Raw genomic sequence first — 9,030 nt, forward strand, 5'->3', positions numbered from 1 at the left:
TTGAGGGGTAAAGCCTGGGGAGGGAAGGGGTGGGGAGGGACCTCAGCAGGGTATAATGCCATTGAGTCCACTGCCCAAAGCAGCCATTGTCTCCAGAAGAACTGATCTTGGTCATCTGGACATCAGTTGTAATAGCTGGGCAATTTTCTGTAGTGAAAATGATGTGCTGTGGCTGGGGAACACGGTGATTTCTGGGAGATCTCCAGGCCCCACTGAGAGATTGGCAACTCCAGTGGCTGTTTAAGGGACAATTGGGATATGTATTTAACCTCAGGACACATTCAATGACTCCCAACAGCAACAGCAAACTGTTTAGAATGTTAGAGGCAAAGGCCAATCAGGCCGCATATGCAAACAACCTCTGTGTTCCAACTGGCTAGGGGAGGGGGAGGAACAGCAAACTGTTTAGAATGTTGGAGACTGGACTCAGGCAACGCAGCCAATGGATAGGGACAGCTTCTGAGTGACACATCATGGTGCCAACTGATTTAGGAGTGTGTGGAATATTCAGAAAGTGTCACCCTACTTCACAATTATATATAAGGAGTCCTTACTGTTAGTTTGTTGAGACTTTGTGCTTTTTTTGCCTTTTTTGCCTATACAGAATTGAACTGCTAGTTCCCAGTCATGATAATGTGCCTTTTGTTAAACTTGTAGATGTCAATTTTAGAAATATATTATACAACACATGTTCAACACAACACTTTCAACACAAAATCACGACAAATTGTGCATAATATATAGACTTAATCTTACTGTAAAGGAGGTTGGTTTATAAAATGATGACTCATAGGTGGTAATGAGATTGTAGGTTTCAAAAAATTCAGGAAGTAGAACCATCCCACCTGTCCTGTTTTTATTAGGCTTGGCCATGGCTATCAGGTTGCTTCAAAAACTGTATTTGCTTAAAGTAACTGGATAGCCATGGCTAAGGGAATGAGACTCAGTCACATAAAGGCACTTCATCTCATCAGTCACACATAATGCCGGAACCAATATATCTGCCTCAAGAGACAGACAAAATATACAAGAACAGAAAAAGCATGAGAAGATCTCAGCTGAAAATAGGGAGGCAGGAGCTACTGAGACTTGACAGTTCTTGCAACTGATTATTCAGTTAGAATTAAAGGAGGAAGTTGGACATACAAGCTGTATGGTACAACTGAAGGAGTATCAAGAAAACGACGATTGGACTTCGGAGTCTTCATCCTATGTCCTGTGTGTCGGCTTCTTTTGTGCACTCTGTGTTGTTGTATGTCATAGGTATACACTATATTGTATCTGTTTGTACATGTTTGTGTTATATAAATATTCTTTGTTCCTTTGCACTTCAGCATAGTGCCTTTGATTGCGTGCTTTTTTTGGTTGTTATATACAATACTGTGTTATCACTTTTGTATTTCATTGAAATGTGAATTGCTTACAGATACTTATGAGTTCAGGCATGACAGCTTGGGCTGCAAAGTATTTCACCATGCATGTTTTTTTAAACATTTCCTGTAGTTAGCCCACTTGGCTGCTTTGAGCAGAACCGGACGCTGTTTTCCCAGTACTCCCGTACAAATATTGATAAAGTCAACCTGCATAATGTTTGGCGAACCTATACCTGTCTCAAATATGCCCTACTAAAGAAATGTCCAAGCTTGCATCATTGCCATCTGGGAAAGCTACACATTTGAAACTTTTAGAACTGATCTGTTACATTGCATGGGTTGTGTGCAACAAGCAATAGCAGGGAAACAATGTATGCAACACAAACTTAATTGAGCTACTAGATCACACCCAAATGGTCCTTGAAATCCCCATTACAACATGCACAATTTAGTGATTCCCTTAGTGATCTACTCAGAGTGGATATATTCAGTGCATATATGTGATGGCCACTGCTGTCCTTTGAGAGAAAGTAAACCTATTTAAAAGGAAAGCATTGATTGTTTGGTCCCAAATCCTTGGAGACTCTTGTTCAAAGAATAAGCCATTTTATTTACTTCTATTTTATTGTTACAATGGGGGGAAATTAAGGCTTTTTATTACAGGCTTGTTTTGAAATGTATAATGCAATATCATGCAGAACTTTCTTTACTGTCATCTTTGCTGTAAATGTTGATTGTTTCATTGGTATGTTTTGTTAGCCACTTTGAGTAAATATGTTATTTTGGAAAGGTGAGACAAAAATAATACATAAAGTTGAGACAAATAAATACATAAATGAAGACGGGGAGCTAGCTTCTTCTTAAATTCTTCTTCCATATGTCATGAAGTTGTTAAAGGCATGTCATCTCAATGAGACAACAAAAGCCACATGCCCCCATCAGAGATATAAGCACTGCTATGTTTCTATGTCTTTTGGAAAAAGGCTCTGGCAGCCATACATGTTACAATTCTTTATTCTGAAGGATTAGCTACAGGTAGAGAAAACCTATGGCTTGCAGCCCAGTCCTATGCATGATTCCTTGAAATTGTAGTTCTATGGGTTCAGTGGGCATTGTGTGTAAAATGCCATCAATTTGTAGCTGACTTATGGCTACTCTAGCAAGGGGCTTTCAAAGCAAGCAAGAAGCAGAGGTGGATTGCCATTGCCTTCCTCTGCAGAGTCTTCCTTGGTGGTCTCCCTTCCAAGTACTGACCCTGCTTAGCTTCCAAGATTTGATCAATCAAGCTGTACCATGCCATCTTCCATCCCACTCAGTGGGCATTAAAGGTAAAGGTAAAGGTTCCCTTGCTCGAAAGCCAGTTGACTCACAGGTAAATGTGTACAGCACAGAAAGCTTACTTGAGTTGCATGTTTGATGTGTATTTTTAGTAATGAAAAAATACTCCTGGGACAAATAATTATGAGTGGTTGGTGTTTGAGAAAAGAATGCATTGATTACTAGGCACCAGCATGGATTTATCAAGAATGTGGCAGAAGAACCTTATCTCTTTCTTTGATAGAGTTACTAGTTTAGTAAACATCAGAATGGTATTGACATAAATATATCTTGATTTCATCAAAAAGTTTCAAAAAGTCTCATGAAATCCTTTTGAGAAAGATAGTTAAATATAGGCTACCCAATATGAGAGTTGGATAGATTCACAGATGTTTGAACAATGGGACCCAATGAGTGCTCATTAATGGCTTTGCATCAGCGTGGAGACAGGTCTCAAATGGAGCATTCAAGGGATCTGTCCTAGGTCCTGTGTTATTGTCAGCTAGCTGCCATGCTTTCTTTGTTTACCTTCATCCCCGACCCTTGCGCATGCACGCATGCTTGCTTTGCTGCCGTGGGTAACTTAAGGAAGGCTTGCTTTCATTTGTGAGAACTGGCTCAGCCAGACAGCGCTATCAGCGTAACCTTGATGAGAAGGGAGGGCTTGAGTTCCACTATCGGTGTGAATATTTCTGCATTCAGGGGGTGGGGAGAGTCTCCTGTTTATGATGTAATGTCCCGCCGGGAGAATTCCCACGCGAGTGCTTGAAGTTCATTTGCTTAGCTAGTTGAAGCATCAGAGTATATGTAGCGAGTCCCTTGCACTAATCGTTATTCCTAACAATGTACCTGTAGCACTTGGCAACAGACCAGTATTCCAATAAAGCATAACTTTTCCTTAAGAGTGTGTTTGGACTTGCTTGCTGTTGATCATGACAGTTATTCAACATTTTTATAAAGGACTTGGACTAAGACATAGGGATGCTTATAAAACCTGTAGGTGATACCAAACTTGGAGTGATAGCAAACACAAAAGAAGATAAGATTCAGAATAACAGGCTGGACCACTGGGTTGGGAAAGACAAAAACAAAAGAATTTCAGTGGGGATAAATAGAAAGCCCTACAGTTTGGGACAAAAAAAAAATCAAAGGAACTATATAGCAAAGAAGATGGCAGTAATTCATGTGAAAAGGCACTGGGAATCTTAGTTGACTACAATCTGGACATGAGCCAGCAGTGCAATGCAGCTGTTTCAAAAGCTAATGTAATTTTAGGCTGCATTAATGGAAGTATAGCATCCAGATCAATGGGAAATAAGTTTTATTCTATTCCACACTAGCTAAGCCTCATCTGGAACTCTGTGTCCAGAAGGATGTTGATAAGCTACGGTATGTTCAGAAGACAGCAACCAGGATGGTCTGAAAACCAGCTCTTACAAGGAAAGGCTGAAAGAGCTGGGCATGATTAGCCTAAAGAAGACTAAAGGAAGACATGATCACTGTCTTAAATATCTGAAGAGCTGTCATATAGAAGCTGAAGCAGGCTTGGCTTTTTCCCTTTATTTCTTTTGAGGACAGGACTAGAAATAATAGATAGAAAACAGATTTGGGCTATTAGAAGAAGAGGGAAAGTGCCATGAGAACAGCTTTAAGTATTCCAGGTATATCTTGCTGTTTTCTTCCGGCTTGCGAATTCCAGATGATATGGATTAATGGGGGGGGGGCATGTTGAGACTAGTGCATAATCCTCTGCATGAATGTGATCCCAGAAGTCCTGAATCCAAATTTTAAATATGCCATAAACTGTCTTAGGTAAACCAGTTTCTCTTACCTTCTGTCCTTATTCACATACATAAGTATAATAATACTGATATATCTTACAGGGTGGTTGCAGGAGTACTCCAAAATATTTTGATTATTCTAAAGCACTATATAAATACAGAAAGGGTGTTATTATTATTATTACCACTGTTCTGGTATAGAGGATTCTTGCCACATTGCAAGACCTTAAAATTCTGATTCTTTCTGTGGAAGAAAGTTATCTTTTATTTTTCTTGCAGCATGATTTTGGCAACATTAGAAAATAATGCAGGTTTGTTTTTGCTATATAATGTTAACAGAAGGCAGGTGTAATTCATGAAAAGTGTGAATACAGTTATGATTGATTTCTTTTCAAGCACAGAACAGGGATTTAGCCATGACACGCTGCTCAAAAAGCACCTGTTCGTTATATGTTTCCATGGAAAATAAAGATTCTTAGAGTTCTAAATTATAATTTCCTTCTGATTCAGCAAAGACCTTTTAGCATGGGGATGTGGTTAAATGTAACCTTTACGTCTTCAGTTTGTTTCTTTTCTTTGAACCATGCCTTTTCACATTTGCTGTCCTGTGTGAACAAGAAATATGAGGTATCAGATAATATTTTGTGGCCTGATAGTTGAGTTAAGCTGAATGCAAAAATTAACAGACATGCTCTTAGCACTGGCATAAGCTTAAAATAGGTAGCTCACATTTCAAAAATGCAGCAAGTGAATCTAAGTTCAAGCTTAACGAAATAAATACTACTGAGTGTTTCTTCCTGGACAATTTATATATTAAAATTGCTTAAACTCTTCCAGACTAAAGAAAAAGTAATGCAAGTGTGATATGTAAACCACAGAACCAAACCACTGTCTAGAATTACAGCTGTCGGCATTTCAGACTTAGAAGAGTCACAAACAACTCTTTTGAGGTGGCTGGAGAACTTCCTCTTACATGTAGACATCCTGCAAAGTGGTGGTGGTGATGGGAAATCATGTGTTTTAAAGTCATTTTGGTAGACTGTTAGGATCTCTCTTTTCTTCAAGATATCTAGTGCTGATATCTAGCATTGATGGAATACGTTTAGTACCTTGCTGCACTGGTGTAGGAGAGTGACAAAGATACATTGAAACAAGGGAAAGTGGAGACAGGAAAAAGAGATCTCTTTATTAGCAACTGTAACAGAACAAAATGATACAATGGGTACAACTGAGGTTCCCAGTAGGCGGCAGTGAAGGTGGCTCGTCAATGTTTCACAGCAATACATATTGGAAAGATTTCCTTCCTTTTTTTCTTTTAAAAATGTATTTGTTACAAGGAGGAGGAGCATAGGACCTGTAAAAATGAAAAATGAGCAGCCTCTGTCATCAGATGTTTCCTTTCGGGGGGGGGGAGTCAAAATTATTGGAGAAAATCTGGAATTGAGGTCATTGGACTTCAACTTGAAGCAAAGAGAAAAATCTAAGTCTACTGGAGTTGTTTAACATTCTTTCTGCTCTCTGCCTAATGTCTTTGTTTCCCTTCATCTAAGCGAACTGGTGATTTAAAGAGCCTGTGATAAATTTAGACTGAATTATGTAATCCTGTGAAAGTGCCCAGTTTGGATGGATGGATGGAATGGACAGAAGGATAAAGGTGCACCAGCTTTGCAGACATCCTGATTTGTATGCTGTAGTTCCATCCTCATTCTGAACCTCCTGTATTCTATCAGGCAGTGTGATTGTCGGGAGCTTTCTGCTTTCAAGGGGAGGTGGGCTGAATACTACTAGAATCAGCAGAGGCTATACTTGCACGGAGATAAGTTCTCAGTATTAAGAGCAATTAAAACCAAAAGTAAGGGAAACAAGATTATCCTGGATGATGAAATTCTTGTCTGAAAGACAATATGCCCTAAACCTTTCTTTCTCTTGTTCCACTCCTGCCAGCAAAAATAATGGTCCTCCTTTTAATAATACAGAAGGGGATAAATTGCAGTGTACAATATTGCTTTCTAAATCATTGCCTTCTTTCAATATTTGTCTACTCTATGCTTGAAAATATACTGAATGCTTAAAAATCCCATTAGCTGCTATGATCCAGTCTGGGGGAGCTTCATCATTCACTCTTTGCACTTCAAAATTCCTTTTCTATTATTATTATTTTGATTTTTAAGTCTATGCAGACTACTGACTGAACAAGACATTGTCCAAATGCACCATTGGTCAGAACCTGGGCATCTTCCAGATGGGCTTCTTGCCATGGTTTGGGTGCCTACCTTAACCAAATTATTTCAGAGCTTCTTCACAGCTTCCTTTCATATACCTTGCTGCCTTGGGTTTTCTTCAACATTTCCCCAATATTTCTCGAAGCTTCTTTGTGCCAATGTTTTCTTCTGATATGCACCTGAGGGATATCTTTTCCATTTTGCATAAGGTTTGTTCCACTTCAAAAGGTGCTGCCTGCCTTGGCACCATTTTGCTTAGGCACTAAGGCTAGTGGACTTTAAAAAATGGAAGAGTTGCGATAAATGGCTATAAAAGTATACCAGGTATAATCATGTAAAGTGGTAGCCTAGGGTGCCCGCATCTTTTTCCTTTTGAGGAGGGAGGAGAGTCAGCATAATGCTTTTCATTGGTTTTAAAACTTGTTTCATGTTAACAAAGACTCAGGAGACAACATCAGGGGAAGGCCTCGGCCTCTATGCCCTGTTGTTGGCCCTCCAGAGGAATTGGTTGGCCACTGTGTAAGACAGGATGCTGGACTAGATGGATGATTGCTCTGATCCAGCTGGGCTCTTCTTATCTTCTTAAACATGTATGCAACCTTTCCAGAGATTTGCTTGAGACAGCTCACAACCTAAAAACAATAAATTTTAGAGCTGATAACAACATTAGAATAATCAATATTAAAACAAGGTACAAAACAAGAGAGGAGCTGCGGTGGCTTAAGTGGTTAAGACGCTGAACTGCAGGCTGTGGAAGGTCGGTAGTTCAGCAGTTTGAGACCCGAGTTGCCACATAACGGAGTGAGCTTCTGTCTCTAGTTCCAGCTCCTGCCAGCCTAGCAGTTCGAAAGCAAGAAATTGCAAGTAGATAAATAGGTACCACTTCAGTGGGAAGGTAACAGTGTTCCATGCCCCTTGGTGTTTAGTCATGCCGGCCACATGACAGCGCTGGCTCTTTGTCTTTGTAACAGAGATGAGCACCATAACACTAGAGTCGGATTCGACTGGCTTTTGAACAAGGGAACCTTTACCTTTACCTTTTTACAAAACAAGATAGGCCATAAAACATAAATCTGCTTTATTAATGTAATTTGAAACTCATCTGTATGTTTTATGCTGTTGTTATGCCCTAGCATGTTCTTACTGACCTGTTTTTATTGGCTAGGCTTATTTTTATTAGTTTGACTTGTTTCCATTTATTTGTTGGGACAGTTCTACTGTTTTAGTTAAGGGCTGCCTCAAGCAGATTCTGGAAAAATGGCATACATCTAACAACCCACTTTGAACTAGATATGATGAGGTAAGGAAATATTTGATCAATTATAAGGATACTGTGTCATTTTCCAATAACTTTGTGAAAAGCTTAAAAGCCCTGAGCACCACAAGCTTTTAAGGAGCACTTCCATGTTCCTCAAGTGAGGCAATAGGCGAAACAATGTGTTACCTTGGCAAATGTTCCATAACCTGTGCTTGCTTAGACAATGTGAATGTAGTTACAGGTAGCAGGAACTCCTTTGCATATTAGGCCATACACCCCGAATGTAGCCAATCCTCCAAGAGCTTACAGAGCTCTTCTTACAGGGGCTATTGTAAGCTCTTGGAGGATTGGCTACATTAGGGGTGTGTCACCTAATATGCAAAGGAGTTCCTGCTACAAAAAGCCGTTGCAGAATAGATGAGGAAGCAGGAAGGCTGGCGGCTTCCATGTTGTTTAATGTCCCCTAACAGTGCTTCATTGGACTGTTTTTCCCCTCAGCTGAGCTTACTTATGGGCAAGAGGACAATGAGGATTAAAATGGCTGGGGGTGGCAAAATTAGACCACAACAAATTGGCAAGAATCCCCCCCCCCAGGACTCACCAATTGACTTCTCCTAATGTCTGACTGCCCACTTCAGTCTTAGTGGGAAACCCACATTTTACTCATCTATATATCTAATAGCCAAGTTGCCCCCGTAAGTGCGGATCGCTAAATCAGCGCTCCAGGGGCACTTGGGGGGGGAGGTTTGTGCACACGTGGGCTAGTCCCCACGTGTGCACAAAAATGCTAAACCTTGAAAAATTTTTTGGAGGGATGTTTAAATCCCCCCGAAAGTGCAAGACCGTTCCATGCGCATGCGCACGGAATGCTTGGCAACCAAGGCTGCCGCCGCCGCTGCTTGAAAAGGAAGCGGCGAGTGGCGAGCAGCGACGGGGGGGCAGTGGCGAGGGAGCCTAAGGAGCCTCACTGCTGCTGCTGCTGCCGCCTCTGCCTCGGAGCCAGCTGGCCGGGCGGGAGGCCGGGAAACATCAGGGCCAGGGGGGTGAGGGGGGAACCCGCAGCCGCTGCCGCTAAGGAG

This window comes from Gekko japonicus, unplaced genomic scaffold (genome assembly GCF_001447785.1).
Source record: "Gekko japonicus isolate JY-2015 unplaced genomic scaffold, Gekko_japonicus_V1.1 scaffold903, whole genome shotgun sequence".
NCBI classification, from domain to species: Eukaryota; Metazoa; Chordata; class Lepidosauria; order Squamata; family Gekkonidae; genus Gekko; species Gekko japonicus.